This window comes from Protopterus annectens, chromosome 4.part1 (assembly GCF_019279795.1).
Source record: "Protopterus annectens isolate FY-2018-M chromosome 4.part1, PAN1.0, whole genome shotgun sequence".
Lineage (NCBI taxonomy): Eukaryota > Metazoa > Chordata > Ceratodontiformes > Protopteridae > Protopterus > Protopterus annectens.
Genome location: NC_056734.1, coordinates 837716351 through 837733217, shown reverse-complemented (window position 1 = coordinate 837733217; position 16867 = coordinate 837716351). Strand labels below are relative to the sequence as shown.

The window sequence follows — 16867 nt, the reverse complement described above, 5'->3', positions numbered from 1 at the left end:
GTGGGTTGAGAGACCACTCATACGGGGTAAGAAGGGTGCGACTGAGTTTGTCCGCTAGGATGTTGGTCCACCCCGGAATGTGCGTTGCAATCAGAAAGCGGTTGGTGGAGATCGCCCATTCCCACACTCTCATGGCTTCGCGGCATAGAGGGTAAGATCTGGTTCCCCCCTGTTTGTTGATGTACCAGACAACCGACATGTTGTCCGACTGATTTGCAATCGTTCCTATGGGGAGGAGATTCTGAAGTGCTTGCAACATGTACAGCACCGCTCTCATCTCCAGAGCGTTGATATGCAGGGAGGTCTCTGTATCGTTCCACATGCCTTGGACCGTCCTGCCTGAATAATGCCCCCCCACCCGAGGCGGGAGGCGTCCGTGGTCACCGTGGCGAGAGGGGGAGAGGTGCAGAAGGGACGGCCCGTATGGAGGTCCGAAGCATGGAGCCACCATAATAGAGCCCTCTTGCAAGCCTTGCTGACAGCAATGGGGTGGTGAAGAGGAAGGGACAGAAAGGACCATTGCACTAGAAGGGTCCATTGCAGTACCCACATGTTCAGACGGGCGCATGGAAGGAGCGTTATTGCTGCCACCATGGAGCCCAGTGCCCTCAGGACCAATTCCGCTGGTGGGGTCTCTGATTGGAGGATAGCCCGCACATGGAGTTGCAAATTCCGAAGTCTCTCGGACATTAGAAAGGCTCGTAGCTCTCTGGTGTCTATTCTGGCTCCTATGAATTCTATGGCTTGTGTCGGGGCCAGAAGGGATTTGTCGGCATTGATGGTGATGGCTAACTGTGGGGCTAGGCGGAGAAAGAAATCTCTGGCTGAGCAAAGTAGATGCCTTGTTGGGGCGGTCAAAGACCTGTATTCCCTGGAGTCTCAGGTGGGCCGCAATCACTGCTAATACCTTGGTGAACACCCTGGGGGCTGTGGTGAGGCCAAAGGGAAGGACCCTAAACTGGTAGCGACTGGCTCCTAGCCGGAAGCGGAGGAACCTCCTGGATCGTCTGTCCATTAGAATGTGGTAGTACGCATCCTTGAGGTCTATAGAGCACATCCAATCATTCTCCCTTAGTAGGGGGAGAATAGATTGAAGAGTGACCATTCGGAATTTTTTCTTGGTTACCGACAGGTTCAAGCGGGAAAGGTCTAGAATCGGTCTCAAGTCCCCCGTCTTTTTTGGCACCAAAAAGAACCTGGAGTAGAACCCTAATCTGAGCTGGTCTTGGGGGACGGGCTGGATGGCTCTTTCTCTTAGCAGTTGCTGAATTTCTGCGGCTGCGGCCTCCCTCTGATCGGGTGGTACATCGGGGAGGTTCTTGAATTTGGGGACATGAAGTAATGGTATTTTGTACCCTCTGGATATAATTCGAAGCACCCAGCGGTCTGTCGTGATGGACTCCCATGCGCTAGGTGCTCCGAGAAGCGCCCCCGACCGCCTCCAGAGTGGAGCAGTCGGACAACCCTTCAGGGCTGCTGCGTGGGCCGTTCAGAGAAAGGTTCTCTGGACCCAAAGTTTCTCGGAGCCCCTCTGCCCCTGGGGCGGCATCCTCCCTGTCCTCCTCTGCCATGGAAGGACTGGTTGTCCGGAGCGGGTTCGGAATGTTGCGATTTCCGGAACCACATCTTCTTCTGACCCTTTTGGTTCTTCGAAAAGGACCACTGGGGAGCAGAGAAGCGGACTCTGACGGCAGACAACGTCTTCCTGTCCTTCTTGCTCTGGACAAGTATCTCGCGAACCGTTTTGCCAAACAGGGCAGAACCATCGAAAGGGGCGTTCGCAAAAGACGCTTTAAAAGGCTCCGCAAAGTCACAATGACGGAGCCAGGCCTGACGTCTCATGACTAGGCCTGCTCCGCTAACCCTAGCGGCTCCCTCGGTGGCGTGGGACAATAGCCGCATAGAGGTATTTGAAATTGATCTCAGAGTGGCCATTCGGGTGGAGTACAATTGTTTGTCCTCCGCCGACATGGACTCAGGGGGGAGGCAGCGTATTCTTTGATAAGATCCCGCTGCATCCTCATGACATGTGTCATATAGTTCAGAGACCTTACCGAGAAGGTCGCTGAACTAAAACAACTTCGCTTTCCTAAGTGGTCCATCGTCGGTGGATAGACTGAGGGGCTCTCCTGAGCTAGTTCCCTCTTCGTGGCTGCCGCCGTCAACATGGCATCTACGGGGGGACCCTTGCTCCAGTGCGACCGGTCTGAGGGGGGACTTAGTATTCTGTCCGGGCGTTTTGGTATTGGCTCCACGGTGTCCGGATCCTTCCACGCCCTGGTGGTAATAAGGTCCACCAAGGGGTCGGCCGGAGGGGACACCCAAGAGGTAGATGGGCCTGTTTCGAATGCCTCCAGAAACACAGACTCGTCGGAGGAAGACTTGGGGGCAGACCATCCACCTCTGATCCTCAGCATCTCCATGATGTCTCCAATGGAGACATCCTCAGGGGGTGATCTTGGGGAGCCTTCCCCTTCCTCCAAGTCCGTGTCCTCAGTTAAGGACTCGGGAGTCCACGTGCCTCCTCTTGCACTTATGCTTGCGGGGCACTTCCTCGGGGGGGCTGTCCGAGGAGGCCTCGCCAGCAACATCCTGTTCCAATGGAACCATCTGGGACATTGAAGCAGGCTGTCCCTTTGGCCGGGTGATGGAAGCCTGGCCCAGCAGAGAGGGAGTGCAGGTGGAGCCGAGACAAGGGCCGGGGTCCGGATGCTCTCAACAGAGCCCTCTCCACTACATCGAAAGCCGAGGGGGAACCACTCTCTCTGGGCTCCGAGAGTCAGCTCCCACTCAGATCCGATGAAGGGATCAGAATCGGTGCCGAGACCATCGGATCCGAAGGACCAGTGCGCTCCGACCTGGACAGAGCCGAAGGCAAACTGAATCCCTTGGATCCGAAGCTCGGGCCACGGCTCCTAGAGGTCAGATCCGACAGGCTCGAGGGCAGGGTCGGATCCGAAGTACCAAGTACTGTCGGCGCCGACCCACCCCCGGCTCCAACGCTGCTCGGCTCCGAGCCCGGATAGCGGGTCAGAGAAGGAGCAATAGAATGAAAAAAAGGTGTCGAGCTCCCCCCCAAAGGGGGGGGGGGGCAAGAGCACTCCCATCTGCAGCTGGGCCTGGATGAACCTTCGCATCATCCGGTCCAATTCTGCATCGGACATACTGAAAGTCGATCTTGAAGAGGTCACAGAGGCAGGCCTGGAATGCCGCCTCGATGACCTCGATGAAGATCGGGCCTCCTCCTCCTCCTCGGGCCCTGGGGAGAAACAAGGGGATTGGAGCCGAGGAGGAGGAGACCTAGAAGCAGTGGAGGGAGAAGCCTGCTTAGCTGGCGGGGCCGAAGCGGAGGCCTCGGCCCACCGCTTGTGGTGCTTCTCCCTCCGTTTCTCCCTCCTGGCTTCCCTGTCCTCCGGCGCTTTAGAGGGAGTTTGAGTCCCGGCCAAAGGAAGGGGGGCAGGAATGGCAGCAAGCACAGCCTGTGGTGGAGCCACGGGAGCAGCAGAGGCCGGAGCTGAGTCCGGGGGTAAAAGTCCTGCCAAGACCAGCTTCAACCTCCGCTCTTTCAGTGCCCTGGGGTTGAACGCTGCACAAATGGTACAGCCTGAGGTGAGGTGTTCAACCCCAAGGCACCGAACGCGCTGAGTGCGGCCATCAGCCAGGGAGAGCTTATGGCCACACTCAGTACATTTAGAAAAAAATGGCTTTTGGGGCCTCAGCCATACTTAAAAGAAAAGGTAGTGTTACACAAACACATAGGCCACAAAACACAACACACACACACACACTCACTAACGACCAGCGAAGGGAGGGAAAAAACTAATTAAAAGAAAAATATTTTTACACTACAGGGAACCTAACACTTACACACTTTATATTTTTGTAAAAAAGGGAGAAAGTTGACAGAAAAAACACACTTAACTGACAATTACTAGTCGAGCTCACAGGAATCCAGCTATCCACAAGCGCGGCAAACTAGATCTGAGGTCATGGAGGGTTAGCAGGGGATTATGGGTGAGGGGAGGAGCTAGGAGCTTGGATCCATTAGCTTGAAACAAGTTGCCAGCTCGGATCCGATATCGGATCCAAGACCCACAGGTTGCTGACAAATGAACTCCCTACTTCAGATCATAATTTTCCGTGGACATCCAATAAATGAAGCATATATTCTCCTTTATTTGCAAACTTAGGAAAGAAAACTGGCAAGTTAATGGGCTGATTAAATATTGGATTCTGATGCTACTGTAGGAAGGAAAGAAGTGTTTGTATGTAATGTTATGCTTCTTCTTTTTTCGCCTTTTCCAGGTTAGGGGTTGCCACAGTGGCTCATCTGTCTGCTCATGATTGGCAGAAGAGTTTTACGGTGTCGAGTTGCCAGCCCGGCGCCCAACCTTCCACAGAAGGCACACACATGCACACAGTCACACCTAGGGCCAATTTAGAGTGTCCAATCCACCTACTGCATGTCTTTGGGATGTGGGAGGAAACTGGAGCACCCGGGAGCACCCGGAGGAAACCCACGCAACCACAGGGAGGACATGCAGACTCCGCACAGACGGCACCCCAGCTGAGAATCGAACCAGAGAACCTCTTGCTGTGAGGAGGCAACGCTAACTGCTGCACCATCGTGGCCGCCCGATGTTATGCTATCCTTATGAAAAATCAAATAGGGAGGTTTAGAAGACATTGCCTGAAGTTCTGAAATTCTTTTAGCAGAGGTAATGGCCACTAGAAAGATATTTTTCCAAGTAACGAATTTAAGATCACATTTTTCTGCTTGTTCAAAAGGAGAATGAATTAAAGCCTACTGCACCAAATTTAAATCTCATGGTGGAGTATGATCTTTACATGGAAGTCTCAGAAGGAGGGTGCCTCTCAAAAAAGGCTTTACAAACTTACAGTAAGCAAAGAAGAATTCTCAAATCCAGTATGGAAATTAGAAATTGCTGCTAACTGAACTCAAACTGTTGAGGAGCTAGCCCCTTCATTAAAAACTGTTGCCAAAAATTTTGTATAGGGGCTAAGAAAAAAATCAATGTGTTTCTGCTGTGCCCAAAAAACAAACCTTTTAGCTTTACTTCTGTAAAGTTTTCAGATAGAGGCCTTATGGGAAGACAAAAGTATCTTGCGGACAGGGGAAGAGAACATTGGCTGTCTGGCTATTAAAGGAATCAGAGAAACCTTGCTGCTAGCTTGAGGTTTGAGATATTTGGATGAATCATGCCTGTCAGGTGAGGCAGAAGGTGTGGACTTGGATCCAGAATCCAAGGTGGGTAAAGTAGATGAGGCCAAAGAAAGGGGAACCAAATCTGTAGGAATTTTGGAATTAAGGGAGGTTGGAGGGTAGGCATAGAGAAGACCAGTGGGCCAGTTATGGAGTAGAACATCCCTTGGTGATTTTCCTCAGTGGAGTGATCAGGGCAAAGAAGTTGCTGCACTTCTTGTTTAGGGGAGATGCAAAAAGATTACAGCAAGGCTGGCCTCACTGATGGAAAATCATATCTGTCACTTTCCTGTTGAGGGACCACTCATGAGCTATTAGAATGAACCTGTTCAATTTGTCTGGTACCACACTGGACTTCCCCAGAATGTGTGTTGCTATCAAAAAGCAGATGGAGGAGATCGCCTCTGAGGGCTTCTCGACACAGGGGATAAGGTCTGGTTACTCCTTGTTTGCTGATGTACCAAACTACTGACTTGTCTATCTGGATTGCAATTGTCCAGAAAGGGAGATAGTCTTGGAATCCCTGCAACACTAAGAGCACTGCTCTCATCTCTAGGACACTGATATGCATATTGGCCTCTTCGGGGAACGAAGTGCCTTCGACTGTTTTCCCTAGGAAATGCCCCCCCCCCAATCTGGGAAGCATTTGTGGTCACTACAGCCTTGGGCTGAGGAAGGATGAAAGGATGGCCTTATAGATCCTGATGTGATCAAATCAATCCCAAAGCTATCTCTTGCATGCCTGAGTGATTCTTATTTTGGTTGACATATGATGATAAAGATCTGAACACCATATTGTGAACATCCACTGAAAAATTCTCATGTGAAATCTTGATAAAGGAACTAGAATTATGGCCGCTGACATTAACCCTAAAGCTTGTAGGATCAAGCGAGCTGAAATTTTGGTGCTGCAAATTATTTTCCTGACTTGGGACCTGATGATCTGCACTCTTGAGAGAGGAAGAGAAGCTGTCACTGATGATGAGTTGAATATCGTTCCTATGAATTCTAGTGTTTGAGTTGGCTGTAACTGAGACTTGCAGTTTATGGTTATTCTTAGTTGGGAACAAGTCCAAAGTACCTGATTCCTTGCTTTTATTAGTAGATGCTCAGTCACGGCAGTAATAAGCCAGTATTCTAAGCATAAAACAATCCCTGCAGTCTCAAGGGAGCTGCTACCACTGCCATGCATTTGGTGAAGACTTTGGGGGCTGTGGTGAGGCCATAGGGCAATGCTCTGAATTGATTGTGACTGGCTCCCAGCTAGAAGCGTAAATACATTCTGGACTGTGATACTATGCATCCTGAAGGTCTGTTGAGCACATCCAGTCGTCCTTGCCCAGAAAGGGTAGAATGGACTGAACCATGACCATCTGAAACTTTGTATGTCAAAATTACTTGTTTAAGTCTTTGAAATCTAAAATTGGTCTCCAGTCACCTGTTTTCTTTGGCACTAAAAAGAATCTTGAATATGTTCCGGATTCTATGTGGTCTAGTGGGACCTCTTGGATGAATCATTTTTCTAGAAGCTTTTGTATTTCTTGTGCTGCTGCTTTCCTCTGACTGGGTGGAACAATGGGAAATTTGCATAGAGATGGAGGTGGAAACGAAAAAGAATTATATAACATCTGGAAATAATCCTCTACACCCAGGTATCTTTTGTGATGTCTAGCCAAGTTCTCTGGTGCAGGGATAAATTACCCTCTATTGCCTCTAGAGGGTGACAATCGGGCCTCTTTTCAGGAGCACTGATAGGGTCTATCAGAGAAAGAATCTCTGGACCCTTTGTTGTGTGGGTCTCCTCTGCCATGTGGGCATCGTCATCCATTGGTGGCCCCCCCCCACTCTGCCCCTAGGGAACTATCTCCACGTGGATCTTGGAAAGGACCCTGGGACTTCTTGAACCACATCTTCCATCCACCTCATTGATTCCCAGAAAAGGATTTTTGAGGGTCTGAAAAAAGTATGCCCACTGCAGAGATCTTTTCATCTTTCTCACACCTTGAGAGTGTGTCATTTTACTTCTGGGCCAAACAATGAACTACTGTCAAAAGGTGCAGTGATGAACAAGGGATTGAAGGGCTTCTCAAAATCACACAAGCACATCCAGGCAAGCCTCCAAATGGAAATGATTGAAACCACCATCCTTGAGGCACCTTCAGCAGCATATGAGATAAGCCTCAGGGACGAACTTGCTATAGATTGAAGGGTAGTCAACTGTGAAGCTGCAGAAGATTCAGCCTCAGCAGTAGTGGTCCCTGAAAGGGATTTTTAAAATTTCTTGATCAAGTCCCTTTGCAATATCATGCAGTGTGCCAAGTAGTTCAGTGAGCTAAAGCAAAAAGTCACTGAAGCATACACACGCTTCCTAATCTGTTCAATCTCTTGGGGATTGGCTCAACTGAGTCAGGCTCCTTCCAAGCCCACCTAGGGATCAAGTCAATGAGCTCATTGGCGGGTAGAGTTACCCAGCAGGTAAACGGGCCAGCTCCAAAGGCCTCCAGAAATACTGATTCCTCCAGTGAAGAGTTATCAGAGGACCAATTACCTCTCTGCTTAAGGATCTCAAGGATGTCTCTGAATGAGACGTCTTCAGGAGGTGATCTTGGGGACCCTTCTCCTTCATTGAAATCAGTATCCTCAGTGATTGAGTCCTGAGGGGATTCCAATTGCCTCCTCTTGCATTTCCTCTTCCTAGGGACTTCCTCGGTGGGATGCTCTAGTGAAGTATTGGAAGAGATCATAATACCCTGCTGGGTGAACTGAAGAGTTTGAGCTGGCTGTCAATGTGGAGTAGAATAATGTAGCTCAAGATGCAGACACATCTGGGATCCAGATGGAAGATCCAAGGGGGAAGGGTCCATCTGTCCTTCCAGAATAGAAAACACTCTCTTCACTACCTCAAAGGCAAATCACTGCTGGGAGAAGGAAAACAATAGATAAATGGAAACAAGGTTTCTGGCTGATTACCTCCCCCTGCCACAAAAGCAATCTCCCTGAGGTGGAGCTGAACTATCCAATGCTGAGTCTCTGAGGGGCAAAGACAGCTCCAAAAACTTCAGAGTTGACTCCAGCACCTGGTATCCAACAGAGGCACTTCAGCTCTGAGTCATCCGGTTCTGAAGATGTCAAAGCTGGTGTACTCAGTCACTGCAAGTACCTTTGGATTTGAGACAGATGGACACGGACGGTTCAGTTCCAGGGGCTCCAAAATGGGTGGACGGATCAGAGAAGGAGTCACCATAGGTGGTGTGGTGGAAGGACGGGCTTCCTAACCCAAGAGGGTAGGAGCCGGGAGAACATCCATCTGTGTCAGCACTGAAAGGAATCTCCTCATCATTCTGTCCATGTCTTCTTTGGTCAAACTTCTGTAAGAACGAGAAGAGATGAGAGAAGGAGACCTAGAGTGGCACCTCTCAAAACAGGGAGAGGGTACTCTTGAAGGAAGGAGAGTACCTCATTGTACGCAAAAAAGTCAGATCTGAAGAAGTAGGATCCGATGATTTTTCGGACAGATCTGTTGGAATTTGGATCAGTACAGCCTTCAGATCTGATTGAGCTTTATCCTTGGCGCAGTGGCGGCTGGTGACTTCAAATCAAAGTGGGGGCTGCAGGAGACAGCTGAATGGGTGGGGTCAATGGGAAGGGGTGTGGCCAACTAGAAAGGGGAGGAGCTATGCTCAAAACCACAAAAACTAACTAAATACACTGCCCTGGGTGCCAAACCGTCATTATGAGAGTCCAATCAAGACAAAATGAAGTGTAGAAGAATAAAAATGTTTCAATGCATTGGCTGCATGACAGCTTACTTAATATCTAGATGGAAACAAAAAGGTTGTGAGGCATGAAAAAATAAATTACTTTTTAAATACATTAATGGAATGCCAGTCAAAATCAAGTATAAGAAAAACAAGCAGCACACAACTCAAACCACTTCTTGCACTGCAGTTCTAATTATAATTTATATTCAGCTTTATTAAAGTACCAAGTAACATGTTGAAAGTAGAAATCTCTGATGCCCCCACTTGTAAAAATGTTTCTTATCCAAAAAAAGACCTGCTGCCTGACAACTATCTACTTGTTTCATGGGGAAAACATGATCAAAGTAAAAAAATGAAAAGCAAACAAGAAATAAGCTCAAGATACATTGCTTAAAAGCATTACTGTACAGGTTATGGACCACACGACTGGCATTCTGTTTAGTTTACGGGTAAAGCCTGCACAGATGACTGGAAGTCTCCAAGTGTAATGAGCTTCTTAAAATAATGTAATCCTGTCCTTTATTACAAATACTGTCATATGCATTTCAATACCTAAGGCTTATACATTATCTAGTTAAGTATTCTCTACATGGCAACAACAGAAAGGCTTTCAATGTTGGCAATTCTTTAACAGTATGCTTATTAAAGCTTACTTGCATCTTACGATCTCAGCCAAGCTTGCCTGATGGTCATTAAAGTATTGCTACTTAAACACAGAGCAACAGGTACTAATAAGCATAAATCAACAGTACAAAAAATATGACAGAAACCAGACCATTCTGCAAAAATCAAGGACAGATGAAAAGCCACTCTAGTACTTGTGTCTACCTTGAATGGGGGGGATACTCTGCACATTTACACTGCCTAACTACTCCTTGCCTTGCTTCGACACATCCAGAGTCACTACATGGGGGAGTGGGGTGCAACAAGTATGTCACAATTTGAAATGTCTCTGGCTGACTGTGATGGCCCTGACACATTTGTCATACCTCTCAACCTCAGAGCAAGAAATCTGGATAAAGCCATACAAAGAAGTGGGACAAAGGCCCAAAAATAAGGACACTTTTTAAATATTACTCTTATAAACTAAGAAAGATAATAGAATGGGTCTTGCATTAGTATGAATTTTCTGAATGGTATGAAATCTGAAACTCAAATTGTCATTATTTTCTAACTTCAGTCTATAATGATTTGTCACAAATTTGCCAAAAAAAAAAACACAATTTTATGAAAAATGGACCAAAAATGTGATGTAAAATATAAAATAGCCACACAATACAGCTGGGAACCTGTCAAAGAAGGGACACTTTAATATTAGTACTGTTAACTTGAGCAGCTGACAAAATAAAAGAATCTACATGCATTTCTGAAATAAAAGTAATCTATAACTCTGATTATTACAGTTATTTCTTAATTGTAAACCCTCCATGTTTTCTTCCAAAATTGCTATTTTGCGGAGGGATTATTAGGGGAAGAGCAACATTTTGAGCCAAAATCAGGGACAGTTGAGAGGTTTGGCTATGCCTAATTCTATAAAGCAATTTATTTGCATGCACCTCTCAACCTGTTAATGCAATAAATCAGGACAAGGCCAAATATATTGAGGGAACATATAAGTACTAAAAATTGCTCTTGTATAAACTGAGACAGTTGATAGAATAATAGGTCTTACTTTAGCATGCATTTTTCTGAAGGTTATGAAGTCTGAAACTCAGTGTGTCATTATTTAGTGACTTAATTCCTAAATGATTTGCCAGAAAACCACAAATTTTATGAGGAACAAACCAAAAATAAGCAAAAATCTATTAATTCTTTGAAAATCTGGACAGTTGGGAGGTATAGTTCAGCTGGGGCTGTCTTTAGGTTTGCCGCCCTTCCCCCTCACAAAATCATGGTCGAATGGAGACTCCCTGTGCAGCCATTCCAATGATCCATTACTTGGCTATTTCAATCCATTTACCATAAACACTAATGTGCATACTGATTTACTTCTATGATGATTTGGACTTCATTTGAAAGTTTTATTTTGCATTTTACAGCACAAACACTAACACATCTGCTAAACAAACTTTGCATTAAAACTTCTCTGTCCTTGAAGTTGAAACTCACATTCATTGAAACAGCATTGAAACCCACATTCAAAGAAAATACATTTTACCAGTGGCAGATAAAGATTAATTCTGGGCTATTTTCAAATCATAGGCCCCTTGCATATGAAACATACATGTGCTCTTTGATACACCTTCCTATTGTTTTGAACATTTTTCCAGTAAACTATGAAACAAAACGCATGCACCAATAATGGCAAAACTGCCAAATTCAGAACATCTTTCCAGTAAACAATGAAACAAAATGCATGCACTCATAATGACAAAACTGCCCATTTCAGAACATTTCCATCATAAAAGTCTACTCAAACTTTTACAGTCCACCATTATCAGTAAATATGCACAATTCTACAGTCCATTATCTGTAAATATGCACAATTCTACAGTCCACCATTATCAGTACATATGTACAATCTCTGAAGTAAAAAAGTCATCTAAATAATTCCACATTAAATAAATCTGTAACTAATGAAGAGGTTGCTGCTAGCAAACACCTTTATATTTCATGGTTTAATCGAAAAATAAAGTGTCTGATGCCCCTGAGGAATAAATTACCTATATTACATTAAAAATGATAAGCTAGTAATATTGCAATAGGAAATGGATGGCAAACTGATAACAGGCTCATAGTTAGTATCTTAACTTTTTCAGTACGGCAGCATTCACCCCTTGTGGGACTAGAACCAACAGCCTTCTGCATCAAAAGCAAGTACACAACCTGTTGTGCTATTAACAATGCAAGCTGACTTAGCATAAGCAGCACAAAACTTCTCTTCCACTGCAGCTCTCAGCTCCTTGTAAAATCTACTCAATACTCAACTGCATCTCAACTTCGCAGCACAAGAAATCTGGAAAAAGCCAAATTTATTGGGGGGGGGGGGTCAAAAGCCCAAAAACCAGGGACACATTAAACATTGCTTGTATAATCTTGGAAAGTTGTTAGAATAAAATGCTGTGTTACCACCATACATTTTACTGCCAAGGTCCCTGTGCAAAAGAGTCAGAGCAACGTACCACTATGCCAAATCAGCTGCTTTGTGAAAGAGTGGAAGACTGAAACTTACATGGCTATCATTTAATGAATTCAGTTCTCACCATAGCTGTCAACCTCTTAGCACAAAACACCTGGACAAACCCAGTAGTGAGGGAATACAGCCCTCAAACATATTCAGTGAATTCAGTTCTTGCCATAGCTGTCAACCTTAGCACAAAAAACCTGGACAAAGCCAATAATGGGGTAATACAGTCCCACAAATAAGGACAACTTTAAAATATTCATCTTATAAACTTAGGTTGTGTTACTATGTATTTTCTGAAGAATATGAAGTCTGAAATTCAAATGCCTGTCAATTTTACTTCTGACGGAACAAAAACAATTTTCAACAGAGGCCCAGGGAGAAATACTGCAGACACATGTCTTTGTAAAATGGCGGGACACCAGAGTAAATCCACAGAAACACAGGGATAAGATGCAGACTCCACACAGAAGGCACCCCAGCCAAGAATCAAACCAGAAAACCTATAGCTGTGAGGCAACAATGCTACCACTGCACCATCAAATATGTAAGGAATTAAACATTCAGAAACCTGGAGTCTGAAATTCAAATGCCTGTCAATTTTTTTAACATTTGTTAATCAGGACAGTCTGACTTGGAACAAATAAACAATTTTCAGCAGAGGCACAGGAAGAAATAATGCAGACATGTCTTTGTAACATGGGAGGACACAAAAGCTAACCCACACAAACACAGGGAGAAGATGCAGACCCCACACAGAAGGCACCCCAGCCAAGAATCAAACCTGAGAACCTGCAGCTGTGAGGCAAAAATGCTACCACTGTACCATCAAATATCAAGCATTGCAACATTTAGAAACCACAGATATTATGAGGAACAGATCAGATCAAATATGAGGCAAAAATCTGCAATTTTTTTACAAATGGTGGTGGGTAGGGAATTCAGGTCTTTAACACCTGCATACAAGGTACAGGGTTCAACCTGAGGTATTCCCTACCACACCACCATGAGTCTAGCCACCAGTATATAGCAAGTGGGACACACACACACACACACACACACACACACACACACACACACACACACACACCTTACCTGTAGTAGATCTCATGCCATAAATCCATAGCTCCAAATCTCTTCGTGCCAGTCCACATAAATCCATAGCTCCAAATCCCTTCGTGCCATAAATCCATAGCTGCTGAAAACCCCCGCCCGAGCACATCCACGCGAGATCTTCCCCTGACGACAGTCCGTTGGAGCACATCCACCACACAAGATCTTCCCTCTTCCCCCGACGAGACTCCAGACTGCTGACGTTGCAGTCCGAGGAGTTTCCAGCGACAGTCTATGCAGTTACAACTGCATAGACTTCTTGGATCTCTGCTCTGACATGTTTACCAGTCCGGACTGCTGCTGAAACAGTCTGCGCATGCTCCAGACTGTCTCAGCAGCATTCCGGACTAGTGCGCATGCGCGAAAGTCCGCAAATTTTGAATTTTTTTTTTTTATCTTTTATTTTCTTTTAATTTCTTTATTTGTACAGCTGGGGGGGGGGGTTGCAGTCCAGCAGTCCAATAGCATGGGCCGCCCCTGCCTTGGCGTCTCCGAAGATAGAGTTGATGAAGTTAAAGGCCTCAAAGACTGGGTGGAAGGCTCCTTAACTTTAGATTTGGGGGATTGAGCCCCAGAGCTGATAACTTCCTATGATCCTATGAAGAAATACCTTCGCCAAAAGAGGAAGGAAGTAAACCTTTCAAAATCATTTTGTTCTTCCTGTCTGCTATTGCCCTTGGACTGAAATTCTTACCAACTGAACAATTAATCAGGAGGTGATCTAGACCCAAGCATTAAACACATAAATGATAGGCATCAGATAAGGTCAATTTGTGCCCACATTTTTGACACTTTTTAAAACCGGAAGGCAGTTTATCTGACATAGTGAAAAAAAATTAGCTTAGCAATAAGGAAAAGTTTTTTTTTTATATTTATAAACATGTGTGTGTGTGTATATGTATATGTATATATATATATATATATATATATATATATATATACATATACATATAAAGAGAAAGAGAGATAAAAGGGAAAAAGATAACAGCTATGGTATCAAGAATACATGACAGTTTAATAGGAAAAAATTGGAAGAAAAAAGAAAAATTAACAAGTGCCAACTATGATAACTAGAAATACACTAATTGTAATGGGAAGGGAGAAAGATTAATAGCAAAAAAAAAAATAAAGATAAACCACTTATAGTAACCGGAAATAACTCGAGAGCTCAGGATTACCAAGTCTATTAGCAAAAGCGGCAAACAAGATCTCAGATATGTTAGGGGTTTGGTGCATTATGGATAGGTAAGAGGCTCAAGAGCTTTTTGGTGATCACAAGCTATAGTAATGTCAGAGTCAGATCCGAGGATCACATCAGAGCCCATATGTTGAGGATAGAATGAAAATTGACACATCAGATTATACAGTTACTGGATGTGATGATATATCATGATTTTACAAGATACATGATGTCGTTGTTGTGTTTCGGCTTTTCACGGTTAGGGGTCGCCACAGCGGAACTCCGATCAGCTAATAATTGGTAGTTGATTTTTACGTGCCGAGTTACCAGCCCTGACGCATGCCCATTCACGCATGTCTCCACGCAGAAGACGCTCTAGCTGAGTATCGAACCGGACAGCGTCTTACTGTGAGGCGACAATGCTACCGCAGCACCACCACAGTGGGGACACAAGATACATGATGTATATTTGGAAAACCTTTGGAGAAAAATAGTATACTGAATTTTAAAAGTGAATATTCATTTTTTAAGAAACGATTTTCTAAAGACCCAGTAGATGAGCGTTAAGTAGGAACACTTGAGAGAACAGAAAATTGTATGGATGTACATGCTAGTGATATGCTGTAATGATTCAGAGACAGAAGGTTATCATGAGAATATTTTGAAGCAAGATTTTTAAGACGAGACTATGAGAAATTATAGGTATATTAAATGTGCAAAAGAAGACAGAAAAGAAATGTGGAGAACCAGTGTTTTGTTACTAGGTATATGAGACAAACAACTTACATTTTAGATGCACTGGAAAAGCACATACGTTGGGAGACAATCCACAATTATTTTATAAAAAGGGGCAACCAAAAGATTAGATTTTATATAAAGATATTGTAAAAGTTAACTGTTAGATGACACGGGCATTAGATGTTGGTATTAAGGTAGTTGTAAGTTTATTGACATGGGAGGGAAACCTTTTGACACCCTGCAACAGGACATCTGTTTTAAAGGGTTTTGTACTGTTTGACATCATTTACAGTATATTTATAACACATGCTATATATGTGGCACCTTCGCATTACAGGGTGTTTTATAAAGAAAGGTTGGAGTGGTTGTTTAAAAAAAGAGTATGGAAAGAGTGTAACAATATTAAGAACTGTAATGCTAATAATGCACTGCATAAACATATTTTAGAATATGGTGCAGATCATTATTTTAAGTTTGCAGGTACAAACTGCTATAGACCTAATGGTATCAGGTAGTGGTATGCACAATGAACTAATGGTTTTAGAAGTACAGAGACAAAATAGTCTAAAAGAATATGTCACCAATAATAAATATTTTCTAAAATTCCATTGTTATAAAGTTGGCAAGTTGACTTAATGGTATAACCAGGTTGTGTGTTTGTTTACTTCTTGTATTTAAATGGATGATATTTAATGTTATTTATCCCTCAATGATGTAGTATTCAATTTGTGTGTAATATGCATTGGGTTTATAATAAAAGAAAGCTGCTTTCTTGAGGAAGTCTTAAGTGGGTATTTCAGGAAGCATTGATATGTTCTGCTAGGAGTCTGAACTGAGTGCATGAGGTGTTTGTGATTTTTTTAGTGCTCCGTTTTGCACATACTTTCCTTTATTAAATCAAGGTACAGAGAGTAAAAAAATTGCTGTTGCCTTAGTACCAATTCTGACATACAGTCATTATCATTTTTTGCACATGATGCCTGAGGAAGATGATAGAAGGTGACATGAGGGACTGAAAATTTGTATTGAATTTAATTTTTTGGGTAAATGATCATTGCATGTGAAAGGATTAAACTAAAGAAACTTTATTTGGTATCTGAATGTTTGAATAAAAAAAAACAAGAATGTCTTGTGGAGAAGAAGGCTCATGGGAAGCCTTATTTGTTAGCACCATACTGGTGACTTCCGAGGATGCCTGACAACTGGCACACACCTATGGCACAGCTATATAAATTACTGACGACTGGCTAATCTGTGATGCTAGAATCATACTGTCTTTCTCCAAACTGGTTAAAACAGGTAGGGACTTCAAAAATGCAGGAGCTAGGATGACAATCGGACAAGGCTACTCTTTATCAGGACCACTGCCTTAAGGCACATATGGGACTGTTAAGAGACTCTACAACCACATGTTCTCTTTTTGAAATTATTCATAATCTGTACCACCACTGATTGTAATAAACAGTTGATAGAAGAAATACAATCTTAAGCTTTTACTAATGGTTAGAAATTGTTCTTCATTCTGAAGATATGGAATGTGAAGTGGAAAGGAAAGGGGGGTAAAGGTGAAGTGCAAAAGTTATCTTTCAAGGAGCCCATAATGAATGCATGAAACTACTGAGAGTAGAAACAGTCAATGAATGCTAGTGACGTGTGAATATTATTGTCTTTGTTTACCAGGAAAGTCTGAATGGGCACAAGTCCCAGTTGCAGCAGAAGAGTGGGGA

The 16867-nt window shown here is 44.0% G+C and overlaps 1 protein-coding gene across 3 annotated transcripts in view; it reads right to left on the bottom strand.

Moving 5' to 3' along the window:
- LOC122801095 (glutathione hydrolase-like YwrD proenzyme) overlaps nt 1-16867 on the bottom strand; it is a 1228450-nt gene that overhangs the window by 384696 nt on the left and 826887 nt on the right. The window lies entirely within an intron of this gene.